This window comes from Polyodon spathula, chromosome 23 (assembly GCF_017654505.1).
Source record: "Polyodon spathula isolate WHYD16114869_AA chromosome 23, ASM1765450v1, whole genome shotgun sequence".
Taxonomy (NCBI): domain Eukaryota; kingdom Metazoa; phylum Chordata; class Actinopteri; order Acipenseriformes; family Polyodontidae; genus Polyodon; species Polyodon spathula.
Genome location: NC_054556.1, coordinates 17,919,141 through 17,938,828, shown reverse-complemented (window position 1 = coordinate 17,938,828; position 19,688 = coordinate 17,919,141). Strand labels below are relative to the sequence as shown.

The 19,688-nt window shown below is 37.6% G+C and overlaps 1 protein-coding gene across 4 annotated transcripts in view; it reads right to left on the bottom strand.

The window, feature by feature from the left end:
- Positions 1-9,231, bottom strand: part of LOC121297911 (casein kinase II subunit alpha) — a 39,141-nt gene extending 29,910 nt beyond the window's left edge. For 3 of the 4 annotated variants that reach the window (XM_041224541.1, XM_041224542.1, XM_041224543.1), the window contains exon 1: positions 9,083-9,231. The gene's annotated coding sequence lies outside the window, so the exon portion shown is untranslated. The remainder of the gene's footprint in view (positions 1-9,082) is intronic. The other variant, XM_041224544.1, reaches the window with a different exon arrangement.
- Between the last annotated feature and the right edge of the window lie 10,457 nt (positions 9,232-19,688).

Genomic DNA, 19,688 nt, shown 5'->3' with positions numbered 1-19,688 from the left:
CATCTGATTCACAAACTGGCCTGTTCTCTGTCTAATCTCATCCTATGGGAAAATGACTCATTATCATAATGTATTATTGTTCTCATTACTTTTACCGTGCACCTCCCAGCACTAAAGCCACGAGAAAGACGTACTGTATCATTGGTTAATGACTGGCAAACAGTTGGAGGGGCGCTGTTAGACTGAGCTCAATATGACCGCGCTTCCAGGAATTTTTAATCACACGTGTTCGCTGGCAGTGTCACTGTGTGATCTTTCCATCTGTGAGTCCCGTGCCAACTCAAAAACATTTAAAAAGAAGGAAGAAGAAGCGCTGTCTAAAGCGGCAGTGAAGTGCTGTAGGATTTACCTAATGTTCAGTTAAGCAATATGTGCACAACAATTCGTCCACAACAATAATAATATTATTAATGTGAACTTAGTTGTCAAGTGCTGTACTGCAGAAAGGACGAGATTAGACAGAATGAAATTGAATTGACAGAACGGGATTAAAATTGCAATGCTTTAAAATGCAGAGGTGCAAAACACATTCAAACTCATTTCACGTCTTCAGTGTATAAATCATTATATAGATCATTTATATAGACCTGTCAATGACTGTTGCTAATTTGGTGTTATTCCTCCAAAACACCAATGCTAAAAATGGTAGAGACAGGTAGAGAATTATTAGTTTTGCTCAAATTCTTACATCAAAAAAAGAAAAACTGAGCAAGTAGCTAAGACATGGTGCAAATAGAAGCTCCCTGCGTTACGAAATGAGCAGAAGAGATAACATAACAGTGAACGAAAGAGTCTTGAGAAGTGCATCGATTTCTGTTTTCATTTATTTTTGGGCAATACATTTTCACTACCTCACGTAGCTCTGCTTTTTAACTAGTAAAACGTGTGCTTTCACAAAAGGGGTTACAACGTGTGTGCTTAAAAACAGCAGACCTTTCTTTTTCCTGAATCAAGTGTCCAGCAATGCACTAGAACAAAACTGTAAATCCTTTGCAGCTGTAAATTTCAAGAACTGTGAAACTATATATAGTCTCTCAAATGTAAAAATCTAACATTATGTACATCCAGCTATTCATCATTGTGATTCAGACCCTTTCCGTTGCCAGACAAAGTTTCTAATTTTTTTTCGGGTTCTATAACAGCGGTTAGCAAGCTACACTGCAGACCAAATAACTCATTTGACTACTATTCTTATTAAACTCCAGCTGTTGGAAAACATGGATTGAGAATTGATTAGGGGTTTGCTACGCATGTGGACTAGCAGAGCTATACTGGTGTTCTTTTCTGAAAAGAGACTAATATTGCAGATAGAAGACTGTTTGGTTCAAATTGCATGTACTGCTAACCACTGATAGAGACGATGCGTCTACAAACTGCCCAACAATGACTGCAAGCTAACGAGATAACAATGCTGTGGACTAGAAGGGAACAGGCTCTAGACTTCAGAGAGATCAAAAGAGATAATCCCACTGGCATCAAAGGGGGTCGCAAGGAGATAACAAAAGGCAGATGTATGGACCTTTTGTCTCCAGGAGTGTGAAGAAAGTACAGAGGTTGTCACACTAGACCACACACACAGACACACACACATTAACACTCACACAATAAATTAAATTACCTTGACCATTGGTTAATGTCAGAGAAAGGGGAGGTGGACCATCTATACAGAAGGGTATTTAATGTCACGCAAACATTGTAATGATGAGTATTCTGCTTGTCCTGTACCTGGGACCAGACTCCCTGCATATTTCAATAAACCTGGCAACTGATTGAAGAAAAGGACTCTGTGCATTTTCTTGAATCTACTTACTCACCATCTATTTTTTAAGTTACTTCATTGGCGAGCCACCTGCGGACTGTTTCTTGATACTTTTTTTTCCAAATACCGGGGGGTTGATACTTGATTACGGAGAAACCTTTTTTGCAAGCCTGTATCCCATGAAGAGGACCAGGACAAAGCAGGCAGAAGGAGACTGTTTCTACTTTCAGCTCAGACGGTGTGGAGAATCTTTGAATCAGGACTTCAGATCGAACATATAACCACGTACATTGGTGAGTAGTTACTGGTTTTTTGTTTTATATGCAGTTTTTAGAATGTAGTGAGAATCAAGGGTAAAGTATGAAAGAGGACTTTTGACTACTTGATAATTCATGTACATTGAGGACACAATTAGTTAAGACTGCTTAATTAAAAGTGTATTGACTATTAGGACTTTAGGTATGAAAGAGGACCTCTGGAATCCTAAAAAAAGTCATGAGTAAATCGTGTAGTGTTATGACGTGCCAGTAGAGTTTATTGGACTAGTTACACGGACTTGTATTGCTCAACAGGTACGGGCATACTCGGATTTATGTTTTATGTTTGTTTTTGAGAAGATTTGTTACACTTGTTTTGTCTTTGTTTGTACTGTTTGGTTTATATGTCACGATAAGGGGGCAATAGGATAAGCCTCTTATTTAACTGTCCACATTAGGTGGTACAAATAAGGAACAATCAGACAGTAAGTTCCAGTTAAGAACATTGGTAACAACAAGACAAAACTAAAAAGTGTTGTTGTTTTTTTTGTTAGTTTTGTTTTGTTGGGAGTCTGATCAACTCCAAATATGTTAAAATATAATATTGACGGTCATCAAATGGATGACTGGAGAATATGGAACATAGGCTATGTTTTAAAACATGGCAAAAAGGGAAGCTATGTACAGAACAGTAATGTACATGTTCATGTAACAGATCAGGAGTGTGTGTCTCGTAAGAAGAAAAAGACAAAGGCAATTCAAGACTGGTAGCCCACAAAAAACTAAACAAAACAAAAAAAAAAAACTGTAATGCTAAAGATTCTATATTAACTTTGAGGAATACATGTTGTAAAAATAAAATTAAAAGGTCACATTAAAATGTAATTAAGAAGTTGTTTATTAATGATTGTTTGAGTAATTCTGATTTTGCTCAAGCGTGGAGATAAAGTAACTTCTTAGTAAAACTACGTACTAATAAGTTGTTTATTAATGATTGTTTGAGTAATTCTGATTTTGCTTAAGCGTGGAGATAAAGTAACTTCTTAGTAAAACTACGTACTAATAAGTTGTTTATTAATGATTGTTTGAGTAATTCTGATTTTGCTTAAGCGTGGAGATAAAGTAACTTCTTAGTAAAACTACGTACTAATAAGTTGTTTATTAATGATTGTTTGAGTAATTCTGATTTTGCTTAAGCGTGGAGATAAAGTAACTTCTTAGTAAAACTACGTACTAAGAACCAGCACGAATACTTATTGTGTTGCCCCGATCATAAGAGGGTTTGATAAGGGAAAGAGACCCAGGTTAATTGATGAATTGTTTGACTGCAAAAGAATGGCCAACCTTTGGACTGAAACAGTAACACAAATATACAAAGGAACAATGAAAAAGTTTGTGTTGGATTATATTGATATACAAAGAGCTTTTTGTTTTTCTAAGGGTTAACTAGAAAAGAAAGTGCAGAGAGGGAGCGAGAGAGATAATGTAGAGATTGCTGCTACATTGACTGCTTGAAAAAACACTTAGGAAGAAAACAAATGTTTTTGGAGATCAATAAATCTGAAACTAAGTAAATCAACCTTGAAATATTTTATTAAAAATATTTTCATGAAGCAAGTTAAGTGTTTGTTTGTTTGTTTGTGAATTTTATGTTTAAGACACGGGTGAATTTTATGAATCACCTATGAATACATATTTGAAACCACAGATCACATGAGAATGAAATAGGAATGTTGGCACAAGGGATTTTACAGTGCAGTATAGGACTGTAGGCTTAGTGGATGGTGGTACTGGATAATCAGCAGCACTGATTATGGAAAGTTTTTAGAAACTTATTTTTCAAGAATTAACAGATTTATTTAGAAACTTATTTTTCAAGAATTAACAGATTTATTTGTAAATTCTTGAAAATGCATGGCGTGATATTAATCAAACTAACACGTTTTTGAAAAGGGTTTTATAACTTGATTTAAAAAAACAATAAAAACAGAGAAAGGAATCTGTTTGCTACAGGCAGATAAACTAACACAGAGACACTAAATAACTTACCTAATAGGCTACTGTTTTTTCAGCTGCAAGAGGGTGGGTTATTGAATTGAAAATTGAATAAGCCAATACCAATAACTTTTTTTTTTTTTATTACAAATACAAGATATCACTGAGGGATAATGTATACTAAATGGACCAGCAACTAAGTGTAAAATCTTTGGTTGACATTAGGCTGTCTGTGTTAGTATACTATCACCCTACAGGGGTTTCTTTGTCAATTATAAGCACAAATCGAAGTAGTGCACAATTAGCATAGGACTAAGCCCCTACCTAAAGGGTTACAATTTCAAATTGGGGAACAAATGTTGCTTATAAAAAAAAAAAAACAAAAAAATGGGGGATGGCTAGGGTGCCAATTGGGACAGTTCCATATGAAACTATGGACAAACTTGTGCAAATCAATAAAGACTGTATAAAAGATATTAACTTGAAGTTTTTTTTTCGATTCTGGGTGATGTGCTCAAATAGCTGTTTTGTGATAAGACAAAGATAAACAGACTTTGCACTTAAACACCAGTAGAGATCTTGTAAATAAATAAGCTTACAAAGGCTTAAACAGATCACTGGATTTAAGAAGCGAGTATTATATTTCTCTGTTACAAACTGCTTTAATAGCCTATACATTCCCAGATGAAATAAAGAAAATTCAAGGAGAGAATAACCCCATTGAAGGTTTAAATGAAATCAGATGTTATCAAAAGAATTAATATTGCACTTGATTTTTCTTCTAGGTTTGGAAAAGAAATAATTCTGATGGAGATTCAAGTATTGGGACACAGGTGGAGACAACGGTGAAACAACTGATCGTACAGCAGGGGCTGTGAATGGGATGAGACCATTGAAAACTGCTGTGCTACTGAAGAATATTGTCAGTTATGCTGGACATTCATTTTCAAAAGAACGTGACATTTGAATGATTCAGTGTTGTATATGTCTAAAATGAATGAAGGGAAATTCATGTTAACATTATTTGTAATAGGTTAGCAGTAGAAGTGTTGTGCAAAATGATTATATTTGTGGGGGTATTGTATAGAGAATATCACAAGATATAATTAAGGTTTTTTATAACTATGAGAAAAGAAACACTTACCTACTAATGTGTTACATATAGATAGTTAAGCATTCACACGCTATTTTAGTACTTGTTCAATGTATTGTGATCATTTTTAAGTCATAGTTTTAGTTTGTAATCAATCTTACGTGCATTTTAAGATTGATATGGTCGAGCTAGAATATTGGATTCTAGAATGATGGAATTTTACATATGCAAGTTAAAAATAACAATGATTCACCTAAATTTGTAAGGTCAGAGCAACATACCAATATCCAGAATTGGCTTCAAAGGGAAATAGGTAGTACAATAAAAGATTACAAAGAGGCGAAAGCAAGGTAGATACCTACACATAATGGAGAGACTTAGAATAAAGGAACATGCTTCACTATAATATATTATACAAACACGTTACTTGATGTGACTACTCAGAACCAGAGAAGAGGACATCTGAGGGCTCGGGATCACGTGAGCAACATGGTTGTAGCGGGTCACCCCCCTCCATCTTATATTCTAAAAGTAGGGTATGTTGGAAAACATGGATTGAGAATTGATTAGGGGTTTGCTACGCATGTGGACTAGCAGAGCTATACTGGTGTTCTTTTCTGAAAAGAGACTAATATTGCAGATAGAAGACTGTTTGGTTCAAATTGCATGTACTGCTAACCACTGATAGAGACGATGCGTCTACAAACTGCCCAACAATGACTGCAAGCTAACGAGATAACAATGCTGTGGACTAGAAGGGAACAGGCTCTAGACTTCAGAGAGATCAAAAGAGATAATCCCACTGGCATCAATGGGGGTCGCAAGGAGATAACAAAAGGCAGATGTATGGACCTTTTGTCTCCAGGAGTGTGAAGAAAGTACAGAGGTTGTCACACTAGACCACACACACAGACACACACACATTAACACTCACACAATAAATTAAATTACCTTGACCATTGGTTAATGTCAGAGAAAGGGGAGGTGGACCATCTATACAGAAGGGTATTTAATGTCACGCAAGCATTGTAATTTTGAGTTCTGTATGTCCTGTACCTGGGACCAGACTCCCTGCATATTTCAATAAACCTGGCAACTGATTGAAGAAAAGGACTCTGTGCATTTTCTTGAATCTACTTACTCACCATCTATTTTTTAAGTACTTCACCAGCCATAGGTCTTTTTTTTTTTTTTTTTACTTTCCATTCACTGATATCGATTATTTGTGCTGTTGTATCACTAAGGCTGTAGCTACGCCTAGCCTAGTCTATGTAATAAGTCAGTAGTGTGTGCCCGAGTTTAGTAAAAAAATACCCTGAATATTTGTTTTTTGCAAAATTACCTTTTGCATTTTTTCCCCCATTATGAAAGTTTCTGGTTTTTAAATTGGATTTTTCATACCACTTTATTTTTACAATGGAAGAGTGACTTATGCTTTATCCTTGTAACAATTAGTGTGTGAATCACTCAGAAAACATGTTTGTTTGAATTAAATCTACGTAACAGGTGCTCTGTATTTCTTTTGTGTTTTATAAACGAGTAAAGAAATCATCCTTGGGTTGGATTTATGTCTTGTCTTTTTGCCCTCTAGAACTGCCTTGGTGCCTTGAATCTTCATGCCCAGTGAAGGCAACATTGCCTTGCCCTTCATGACCTTAACTTCATGATCTGGAATAGTATTGAGACTTGTGTCTGAAAAGGTTCTGTATCACTGATATTGCTAAAACAATGAGAAACCTGACTAAGAAAATTAGAATACACCCATACGAAATATTAAGACAATAACTCAAAAGTGTACTGTCGCTATAGAAACATGACCTCAATATGGGCACCCATACTAGGTCCTGGTCAATGTCAAGGTCACCAAAACATAGCAAGCAGGGTTTATCTAAACTGTAAATAAGAAGTCTCTCCCCCATATTGGCTGATGTGTGCAGTGTGGGACAGACAGCTTTGTAAAAATACTGAAACAAAAGTTACTATTCTTGTATGTATCCACATTCAAACTGCCTAATTAATCATACAACATGTACAGAATAGATCATTCGGAAACAACAAAGTCACATGACCCCAGTACAGCAGATTCTACAACACTGAAAACATGAACGCCATCTGTAATTATCTACTGTTATATTAGAGTAAGCCCAAGTATACACAAATCCTCCTAGTAGTACTACAATGTCTTTGACTTTCATGATGGAGAACTCCAATCACTGCCACTTTCAGAAGTGCAATAAACACTGCGCTACATGAACGCTCCGCAATTACACAAGTACAACGCATGGGAAAGAAAGCATGCTTAAACCGAAGAGAAACATTTGGAGAATCACTTTCCTTAGATCAAGCTCTGCTTATCACGCAGTGTCACTTGAAGCATTTGCCATGTCATTCTGAAGCGGAATGAATGCCAGGCTCTAAAATGAGTTCCGTTAAAAGACACACACACACGAGAGCTGAATAAGAAACAGTTATTCAGCACTACAGTAGAAAGAAGCTGTGTGTTTGGAAATATATCACACACACAGACGGACAGATGCCTCCAGCGCATGAGCAATGCACCGTCCTAAACGATGTCCAGAAACAAATGTGACAGGTGGAAATGGTTTTGTGGGTGGTGAGTGTTACTGTTCCACAGTAATCCTGCATGCAGCTTCCAGACACTAGTCTGTAGTGCCATGACACATGTGCTGGTCCAGCTGGGGTACTTGTACCATATATAACAAGATCATAGGATCCTTTAATGATGCACTACCTTTATTAAAAGACACATTCAATGAGATAGGGAGTGCATTCAAACTACACAACACACCTTTGCTCTTCATTCAAGAACCATCTGGTAAACTACAGTGACGTATGTTTTGCGTCTGGTCTTGTATCAGGAAACAAATGAAACATCCCTCTATTACAGTACGAGGGATCATGTTAAGAAACTGAATCGTGATGAATCGTTACTCCCTTATGCCATAATTAGAGATGGGTAAAACCCCTTACTGTACAGAATATAGTACGACTAGTTCAACTGGACAGAGTACGGGCAGGAGACATTCATATTTTACTAGTTAGTGCAACAGAGCTGCAACTACATGTGGTGGGTGGCATTTGAATAGATGATTTGAAAAACAATTTTATTTTTCCCCAAAAGTAATTTAAGCTGTAAAGCTCCTCCTTTGCTAACTTGCAGCATTAGGTAGTTATAAATGGCATAAAGTTTGGTTATGTGACTAAAACACTGACCCTTTTGCTCCTGAACTATATATAACTGATCTGATTAATGTAGCGCAAACAATAAATAGCCCATCGTTCGCAAATTGGCTGTACACTGTTCAAACAAATGTCAAACACTGCTATCTCATTACATGATTAACCACGGATAATGTCAAGTCCTATTCAATATATTCCCACATACAGTACTAGCAGGAAAATATCTCTGTACCGAAATGATATTTAACAAAGACGCTGTCGTACAGTGTCTGACAAGGGTATCATAACTAATGGATTGTATTTAGAAATACTCATAAATAAATAAATAAATAAATCTTGGCCGTCTTACAATTTTCTTTTAGTACTCCTCGTGCACGGGGGGACTAGGCTGGACAATCTCTGTATGTACAGTTAACCCCTTATATGCATATTGATCAAAGGAGAACAAAATTAACACACTACCCTTATATTAATGTAAGTTATCCACCGGCGGTACACCCGTCTTTTCTCAAACCCCGCTACTATGTTTGCACCCATCTGCATTGGTCTCCCCCGATCTCCCAGCTGCTCAACTGTCTGTCTATTAGGGGTTAAACATCATATATCCCTCAACTCACGAAGGTCTGGGATGTATGCTCTGCTGGTTGGATTAAATGGTTGCACATCGCCAGCACCCGTCATTGTGAAGACTGAAAGACCACCTAGCCATGGCTACCCGGGCCACACCCAGACGCGCTCTCGAAACCTCACCCCCCTCAGCCCGGGCGTTCTCTTTACCTCCTCCGGTTGCTCTCAGTGTCGGTTCCCTTCTGTAAGGCGGCCGGTCCTGTCCCTGTCTTGTCGGTATCGACAGAGAAGCTATTTCTGCTGTATCAGAGACAATATGGCCGCGCCACACTGTCCCAGCCACACAGGAAACACAGAGAGGATGCTAGGGAAGCGGAAATGCAATGTAAGCACGACCATAAACAGCGCGCCGGAGAGGCTAGATAGGAAAACTATCTTCACCTCTAGTTGTTATGTTTCAATCTACCAGAACTCAACAGCTAAGTTTAAAAAACTGAAGTCCTCTGTTTATTAGTTCTCATACCGAATGGTCGGGTAAGCACCCTGTATAACTTGTTTTTGCCCAATTCACCACTTTGTACATTTTTCCATATTGAAACAATATTTTCACTTTTCTCCGTCTGGAACCAAAATCAACATGCTGGCATCAAGCAGGATATGCAAGACAAATACACGTTTGCGCATGAACTATTCAAAGACGATACAAGGGTAAAGACGGGTTTCATGCAGGAAAATGCAAGGAAAGATTTGAACTCAGGAAACAATAACTGCAATTTGTGTGTACGGCTTATAGCGTAAAGGAATATCCTCTCTAGAAAGTGTCCTGACGGCATCAGATGATTCTAGGGCATTTGCCTGGCACTCCCAACTTTCACTTCCAGAGCTCGGCAACTACGAAATCAACCCACCCTGACCCTGACCCAACCCTAAACTTAAGCAAACGCAACCCAAAACCTAACCCCAACCCAATACCTAACCCTAAACCATTAAGAATCATCTGATGCCTTTGGGACACTTTTTAGCGGATATTCATTTGTGTTGCGCAGTCCTCCTCGGATCATTCCTGCACAACTCTTGGTTAGCTTTTTCTGGACGTCAGTTGCTTTCAAGCCTGCATACATGCATGTCCAGATCATTAATATTAGGATCAATTCATGTAACAGAAGAGAGGAAACTCATATCTCAGAAGTAGATGACTGCTTCATATAATCAGTTTAGTAACCCTACTTGAATGTTTTACAGTTTACAACTTCCAATGTATTGTTAACATATTAATTCATTAGATTATGTGTAAAGAAAATAGTGTATATCTTTGTTGCTTATCTTTATATTATATATATTTAATAAAATTAAATGAATAGCTTGTTGATGCGCCTTTAGCAATAATAACATCTTTTAAACGATTAGATGTTTGTCAATGAGCTTTTGGCATGATTCTTTAGTGATGTTTGACCATTCTTCAACATAAAATTGTTCCAGTTCAAATTCCGAGGACTTCTCTTGTGCACAGCCTTCTTCAAGTCATACTAGATTCTCAATTGGATTAAGATTGGGACATTGACTATGGTATTCCAGACCCTTGGTTTTATTCTTCTGTAACCATTCGGAAGCAGATTTTGATGTGTGCTTTGGATCGCTGTTGTGTTGGAATGTCCAGTTGCACGTTAAACCATGTTTTGTAACGGAGGGTTTCAGGTGATTGGCCAATACCTTTTGTTATGCCGTGGAATCCATTTTACCATGTATTGGTACTAAATTTCCTGTGCCATTAGAGGAAAAACAGCCCCATATAAGGATATTGCCACCTCCATACTTGACAGTAGGTATGGTGTTCTTTCTATTTTTGTTTCATCGCTCCACAAAACCTTTGACCCGAACTCATATCCATCATTCAAATGCAGTTTTTAAAACTTTAAGCGACTGTCTTTTTGACGTTTTCCTAAGAGTGGCTTTCAGTGACTTTCACCATTCAATACTCGCCCTGTGGTTGAAATGGAAACCCCAGTGCCACTTGCAGTCAATTCACTTTGAATGTCTTTGGCAGTCAATCTCAGATTGTTATTAACTTTCCTCACAATTCTTCTACTTGTTCTTGGTGAAAGAACCTTCTTTCTTCCAGACCGAGGTAGCGTTGTGACAGAACCATGAGTCTTGTACTTCTTGATAACAGAAACAATAGTTGAAATTGGGAGACTCAAATAGTTGGACATCTTGCATTCTTCTCCAGCTTTATGACAATAAATAATGTTAATAATTAAAATAATAGTAGCTCTTTACTTTTTCCCATATTGACTCATTGGTAATGACAGCAATCACCCTATGCCTAACCCTTTTATACTCTCTAAGAATGTTCACCTACAATCCAGCATTTCTAGACTTTTGTAGAATTAAGTTCTGCATCATCATATCGAAATTTCTAGCACCTTGTATACAATACTATCATAACATCAAAGGGTATTTTTGAATTAGCATTTTTGGAGTTATGCAAAAAAAATTGCTGAAATAAATAATTGTAGACATCTGATTCTGTAACTTTTTTCCCTCATCCACAAAAGCAAAACTTTTGCGGCAAAAGGTTTTTCCTAAAATTCTTTGTTTTCTAGAAATTTCTAGAAATTATACATTTCCATTGGGGTATGTAAACTTTATATATATATATATATATATATATATATATAATATATATATATATATATATATATATATATATAAATGTATTATTACAATAAAGATATATATAAAATGAAATAGTTATACAAAAAGAAGTACTGAATTCGTTAATAAAACCCTAAAGTACTCAGTTGGAAAAATAAACTTTTAAAATCAAGCCTAATGCGCGCAAAATAGAACCTAGCAGCAAGCAAACAAAATTATACAAACGCAAACAGAATCACCCATGAAACATAAGAAATGCAAAAGTAAATGAACCAGTGGTTCAGCACTTTACAAAGAACAAGCAGAACATGAATTACCTAAAATAGTTAATAATTACCCTAGAAGACTAAAAGAAAATAAATGGATAAATAAACTTTTGCCAATCAGTGCAGCACCGTCGCTGATCAGCAGCCCATAGCAAGCTAGCAAGCCAATAACACAACTAGCGACACACTCACACACAAGCACAAGGTATTCCATTGGTTTGTATAAAATATCTGTACTGATATCTTTTGAAAACAAGCCCTTTAGCCTTTTTGTACTTTTTAACTATTAGACAAAATATTTACAGAATACTTAAAAACTGCTTCTACAACCATGATTAATTTATTCATATATTCATAATATAATTGTAGCTGCTACATGGTTTGACAGTGAATGCAATAATAAAGGACATGTCTAAGTCAGTGCTGGCATAGTCCACCACACTGTTACCAAGAGTTGAGCTGTATGTAAGTCTACCTAACTAAAGAGTCCCCTCTGATCCTGCCATTCATGATATATATAGGCCTAGGTCTTTACAGAGATTCAATAGTCTCCCATTTTAATTTACCACACTGTCATGGCTGTTCCTGTTTGTAGTCGTGTGTGTGGTATAGAGGGGATTGTCTGAATATGTGGCTGTGCCCCTGTGTGTTAATGAAGTCAGGCAGAGTGCCTGTTTTGGCATTAAAAGTCACCGCAGAGCAGCACACTTCCCTGGGCCTCGAAGTGGCAGATCTCTGTCTGGAGATTGTGGAAGGTGTCTTCCTTGTAATAAGGAGAGTCCAATGGGGGGATGTAGGCTGCGCACAGGTAGATATCGGTTTGGTGACAATGCTATTACTAATTTTGAGCCACAGGTGGGTCGCTCCTGTTTGTATTGGTCTAATAGAGTCGGTGAGCTTCTTTATGTACCACACAATGCCTCCCCCACCCTGGGTCTCTGCCACGTTTTACGTGTGTTTTTCTCTCGCTCTGTCTGTCATGTCCCTCTCACGCTTCCGTATTTCTGTGTCGTGATCAAATGGAAATTCCCTTAAAAACGAAACTCAACAAACAGAAACTGCACCCTACGGAGCTGCTGTCTTCAACATGCAATATTTGCCTTTCAGATTTAGTAAGTGTTTAAAGCGATACTGTTTATTTATTTGTTTTTGGAGTTTTGCAAAATTGTGTATTACTGAATGCACGTACATAACTGAAATAATGCAGCTCAGAGCGTTGTGTTTACGTTGCATTGACCTGTTTCCTAGTAGTCATCATAAATATGCACACAGTAGGCTACGCCCACGCAAACTTTTATTTTATTTTACTTGCAGCAAAAATAGAGAGTTGCAAAAATAGAGTTGAACACAACTCTGCTTTTGTGTAAAGCTGTATAACAGTTGCAGCAAAGAAGGACTGAAGCACCCCTGAGTTGGTGACTTTTTGACGCAGCAAAGTGATCCTGGCTATCTACCATACTTTCAGCCAGTACCCAAAGCTGTCGTTGCCGATTTGTGATTGGGGTTGTCAACAGGCTGTACGATCCCGCGACACTTTAGACGGGATTTTAAAATTGCCTGTCTCATGAATAAAGGCTTATATATTTTTTTAAGAGCAGCAAACTGATCAGCTGACGTTACTGATTAGATGTGGAGAGTAATTACGTACAGAAAATAAATAGCGACGTTAATAATTTATTAGTGACTGAAATACATAAATAACACTAATACAAATAAAAAATACATTGTATTCTTTGTAATTGTTATTATTATACAAGTGGCTGCTGTGCATGGTAACCTATAGGACCAATATTTATTTTAGCAAAGGTTCATTTACGCTTTAATTTAATTCATTTAGAGGCAATTTTAAAATCCTGTTCTGTTGTTCATGTCCTCGAAAGCGGGTCTCGCACAGCCTTTATTATTCCTCTGCCGTCCTGTGTGCTTTGCACTTAGGCAATAAATAAATTAATAAATATACAGTACGGGGTGGGACAGTCAGTGCTGCATTGTTTTGCTTTAGGTTGCTGAAAAAAAAGCAAAGTATATGTCGGCGATTGATCGTGTCAAGATATTTCCCAAAGCAATGTGTCTTTGGAGCAAGTACGATCGCGATCGCTATTTGGGTCATTCTACAAATGCGGTGGCAAATGCTGTCACTCACCTTTTATAGTAATTAAATTCAGATAAAAATGGCAAATAATCACATAATTCCAAAATACTTAGTGTAATTAAGGTCTTTATGAGTATTCACATTGTTTTCTACTCTTTTAGCTGCAAAAGTTTAGTTTAATTTATTTTTCATTTCAAAGTCAGTGAGAGCATGAAAATTGGGCCGTCACTCATGAGCAGAGGTGTTATGGCATTTTTCTAGTGTAAAAAAATATGTTTGGATAGTTTTTAAAGCTTGGTTGTAAACAAGTGTATTTAAATGTGTTTAAATTTGTCACTCAATTTAATGTCAGTGGTGTTACCACAATGAAAATTCTCCATTACAATGAAATAAAAAGGCCTCAAGAATTCCTTCCTGTTGCAAAAGGTCTTTGGAGGCAGGGCTTTAGCGATGAGCAGATGGTGAGTGAGCACACACTTGCACTTTTACATAAATTTGATTAAATATATGTTTATTTTGTGTGTCACACTTGAAAACATCAGTGCTGTTACCTCATTTTATTGGTGGGAAAATGTAATTTAACAAAGAAATGGTGGGGGAAGTTAAATGAGGAAATTATAGCTTGTAGGGGTGAGGTGTACAAGGAGAATAGTAAGGGTCCGAGGACTGAGCCCTGGGGGACACCAACAGTCGGGGCAAGGAGTGTGCCAGAGATGCCAAGTCTAGAGAGAGTGGAGAGGAGGATGGTGTGGTCGACAGTGTCAAAAGCAGAGGAAAGATCGAGAAGAATGAGGATAGAGGAAAGTCCAGCATGGGAGGAGTTGGCCAGATGATTCGATTATATATTATATATTAGCATTACTGTATTGCAATATCCTAACCATATCTTATCACATGACTTGTCGATATCGCGAAATTAAGCGCAGCAGAGAAACATAAAAGATACAGGCACAGTTGTTCCTTTAGAAAATATATTCAAAATATTTTAAACGATTAAATTGTTAGAATAAAGCATATCAATTGATCCTTTTCAATGTATTTTAAACTAATGTCAGCTTTCAAAAATTGATATTTCTTAACAGTTCATAAATTAATACAGTTTGTAGATATAACAATGTGTCAATGTCACTGGAGTTACATTGGGTCAATGGTGTTGCTGCACGGAGGATTGATGTTCTGGTAACAAGAATGCCACAACTTAAATATTCATCATTTCAACATGCCTACTTGTAACATTATTTGAAAGACAACATGTTAAGGACATACTTATGCAAGTTTGATGACGCATATTCAATTATTGTTTAAGTAGCTCAAATCGATAAATAGCATGCAATGCAATTTTACACTTTAAAAAAAAAAAAAAAATTATGAAAATCTTATTTTAGAATTGTTAGAAGACATTCCTTTCCTAAACATGTTGAGCAAAAAAAATAACAAATAAGATTGTGCTTAACTGATATTTGCATTTTAAGTATGAGCAACACCACTGACAAAAGAGTCGCTTAACCACTATTTGATTGAAAATATTAAAATAACTGAAATTCATTAAGCTCTAAAATTAGTTGTATAAGAAAGATAAGATGCAACTTTTTCTACATTAATGATGAGTTTCATTTCCAGGAAATTTTCAAATCCAAAAGCCACCGCTTTTGCAGAATGACCCATTTAGCTTCAGAATCGCAGGCTACTATAGAGGCTACTGAACAGAACGTAAAACAAGCAACAGCTGTCAGAAAACAAACTGGAAAGTCAGCGCAGACAAAACGTATTCCTGATGGTTATAGCCAAGTTAAATCAGTACTTGGTACAATCTGGAACAGCCACCTCGCTTCAAACAACCTGCTGCTCACTTATTAAACGCAGTTGAAATTTTAGACCCGAGTAGCACGGTTTTTTTTTTTTTTGTTTGTTTGTTTGTTTTCACTCGGTACTAATGAAATTAATTATTAGTTGGGACAAATAACATGACAACGAACGCGTTTCACATATTGCCTTTATTAAAGTATGCCAGATGTCTCAGGGTAACCGAGTTTTGGGGCTGTTTCTAATCGATTTCCACATCTGTATAACACCAGACAGAACGTCGGCAGCAACTGTAGGGGGATGCTGCATGCTTGCCTTTAACAAATGACAGCACTCTGTTTTAGTAAGGAAGAGAGTACCACTATTTTTAGGCTTTATAGTGCTCTGAAATACTGTTCACTTTGGTTTATTTAATGTTTAAACATGTCCGTGAAATGTCTGCGAAATTCCAATTTCATTCTACAACCTAACCGTGAAAAATATGTAAATTTACCGCGATTAAGTAGACCCCTATAAGCACTAATTCGGAAGAGCTTCTGCTGAATACGGAAAAACAAGCAGAAAGCATATGGAGGAAAACAAAGCAGTCCAGTTTCAAAAAACTATATTATTATCTCTATAGATATCTTTTGGTAGATATATATTATATCTACCAAATAATAATTAGGGTCATCTGCTGCCCCAGCAGCAGAAGTGACATTCAGAAATACTTTCTTAATCCTTCAAATAGCTTGTGGAAGATACTTTTTTTTTTTTTTTTTTAAGCGTCCGTGTATTGTCCTAATACAGCTCGTGGCAAAGATTTTAAGGTGTGGCTTTTTCTACCAGTGCAGAACAACTATGCAAAGCATCAGTTTTTCTGTTGCTAAGTTCGGGTAACACTTATGTTGTACAAATCAAAAGGTTCATAATTTGTTGTATCATTTTGTTTTTGCCTGTCCCTTTAGTTTTAAAACACATCTTTAAAGTGTAGACATTTTTACAAAGGTTACAAGGTGCTTTTATGAAGTGCTTGCGTGGGGAGAGAAAGCGAGTGCAGTAGAACATGCAGAAGCCCCTCCCACCCCTTATAGCTGCGTTCCACCGTATAAGAGCCACATTGGAATGATCTTCCAGCTCCCCGACTCCAGAAACAAACAGCAGGAAAATAAAGGGTGGTTAAAAAAACAAACAAACAAACAAAAAACAAAACAGTCAAGTCAGTAATAACAGTTTCAATGGGTCTCACTTACATGCTTCACAGCCTCCTGTCTGGCCCTGGCTGTGCTGGTTGCAGGGGATTATAAGCAAATGGAGCGTCTGCTGTGCACTGCCCCAGCTGAGCCGGGACTGCAGTACAGGAAAGTAAGCTGGTACAAGGTAGGACCGCCTTATATAACTGGAAACACAGTGCTCCCTGCATCATTCACACACTTGCTGTGTTCACTGCTACACCATGCTGACTGGAAATTGTACATGTGGTAGACTATGTTAGGCTCTTCCCTAATTTAGTCTTCTTTTTTTGTTGATGTGTAAGTCAGATAGTGAAATAAAAAGGGTGCAATGTATGTGATCAGTGCAGGTGCCTGAGCAGCAGGGGTTGCTGATGTACATGATAAACTATCCCAGAAAAAGCTTCACTTCCTAACCCACTGGAGCACCAACACCAGTGCAACGGTAAGGCAAACCCAACCGGTAAATCAGGCATCAGTATGTTCAGATATTACTATAGTGTGATACACCTATCTAATTGCTTTTTGTTCTTGCTGACATTTCTTAAAGCGTTGTTATCATCAGCATGTCAACTTGCTTTTCAAACTGGATTGCAATTGGGGTCAATGTGGGAACAACACGCCATATCCTAGCAGAATGTATCTATGAAACACAACTCTGTCATTTTTTTAAAAACAAAAAACAAGACCCTGAATCTGGCTGCGTCGGGGTTATTCCTTATTTCTATTGAAATAAAAAACAGTGAGAGTAACTAACCGGTATGATTGATTCAGGTAAAACAGGAAATTATGTATTTCTTGCATCCACTAGGTACAGAGTGTTGCAGGGGGACAGGTTAATGGTTACACACTGGTGTACCAGCTGTACTTGGAAGAGATGTTCTGAGAGTTCTATAGAGGCTACAGGGGTCCTGTCAACTTCAGAGTTTACTAGACAAGTATACTAGACAAATAATAGTTAGATTACTTGACACGCCAAGCGAAAATGATACTAACAGCTTAGTCTGATTTCAGTGTCCTGTGTGGAAATAGGCACAGTTTGATGATACACTCCAAGCTTCCCCGAACTGTAGCAAAACAATTGCAATTAATACATTAAAAAAGGAAGAGTACAACACAGTGTGCAGCAGCTAACATGTTTGGCAACACTTTCATATAAACACAAGAGCGGGGATATTGTTATGCATTCAAATACAAGTGGAGAGTAACTGAAGCTGTCTTCTTGTATTGATGTGCAGGTTGAAGGCGGAGTGGGTGAATTGACTGGTCTGGTTCTGAAGGATCTCCACACTAACAGGTCCTATCTGTACAGCTCTGCTAACCACCGCTACCAGATAGAGGAGGACTACTCCCTCCTAATCCCGGGCGCGGGGCTGGGGGACTGTGGGCTGTACCGCTGCACACTCTGGGCTCCCCTGGGGCAACAAATGCAAGAGGGGGACTGCACTTTCCTCCCTGTTGGTGAGTCGGTCAGCACCACACAGGGCCTTTGGGTTAGGTTCTCCTTTAAAACTACTTCAGAAACTGAAGGCTGTACTTGAAGTTTTACTTTAAAGCAGCAGAGGCAAGGTAAACAAGAAAGTACTTCAGTGAATGTACATGTTTCAGTATAACCCCCAGATTCAAGTACTGGAGGTATTCCTGTGTAGTGTCGTGTCTGTTCGTGTCACAAGGCCTCAAGGTCTGCTTGTTTTGTATAAGAAAGAAACATTTTCCTGGACACCAGTTTGAGAGCCACTGCCTTGAAGTACCAATAGCTTACTCAATAATTCAAGTGAATCACTTTGTATTGCCGTCACCCCATAGAGCTCTTATTTCCCTGTATTTGAAAGAGGCGCACATTCTGTTAAAAGGGGAATCTGATTTGTTTTAATGTCAGTCTTAAGAAAAGCTCATTCATGAAGCTTCTAAGAGTTTGAACTGTTGCAAAGGAAACAAACTGCAGCAGCGTATTTTCTTCAAAATATGTAACAGCTGTGGCAAAAGGTTTTGCAATCTGGAATTAACAAATTTTGCTTCATAAAGTCAAATGAAACCTGTGAATAATGTTACACTAACATACTGAATAACATAACGTTTTGTAGTTTTCCCTTATACCAAATGAAAAACTGTCAAAAATTGAAAAATGAGGCACAGTGGAACATGAAATACTGTACCACTAGTAAGGCTTCTGATAGACTTTTGAGAGATAATTTTGTAGTTTTTGATTGCATGATGTTAAATAAAAAAATAAATAAATAAAATTGTCTCAAACCTAAAATACGAGGTGATGCCAAGCTTTTAGCCAGAGCTGTAGATGACCTTGGTTCAATGGGGCTCAGACGCCTGGCATGCCTAACTGCGATGCCTCTTTGCTTGTTAATTTCCAGGCTGTCCTGAAACAGCAGTGGATGTCTTGAAGGAGGTCAAGCAGTCTCCTTTGGCAGCACCTGAACAGGCAGATTGGGGTCTGACAGTGGGACTCACTGGAGGGATCGTTGTATTAACTCTCCTGGTTGCAATGATAACCCTCTTCTTAAAGGAACATGCGCAACAGAAAGCTTTCAGACAACTTCAGACTGACAGCAAAGCATAACAAATCCAGGATCCCACTGTCTTAAACAAGCAAGAGTTTGGATCAGCAATGAAACATAACTAAACTTCTGATAGTAAGCAGAGTTGTGAAATTGTACCCTATGAAGGTATTTAGTGCAAATTCCCATTACTCAGATTCCCAAAACTTCCACATAACTAAAGAATGCCCTAAGCCATCTTCATCCCAAAGTGGTTCTGTAGATACAGCACATGTA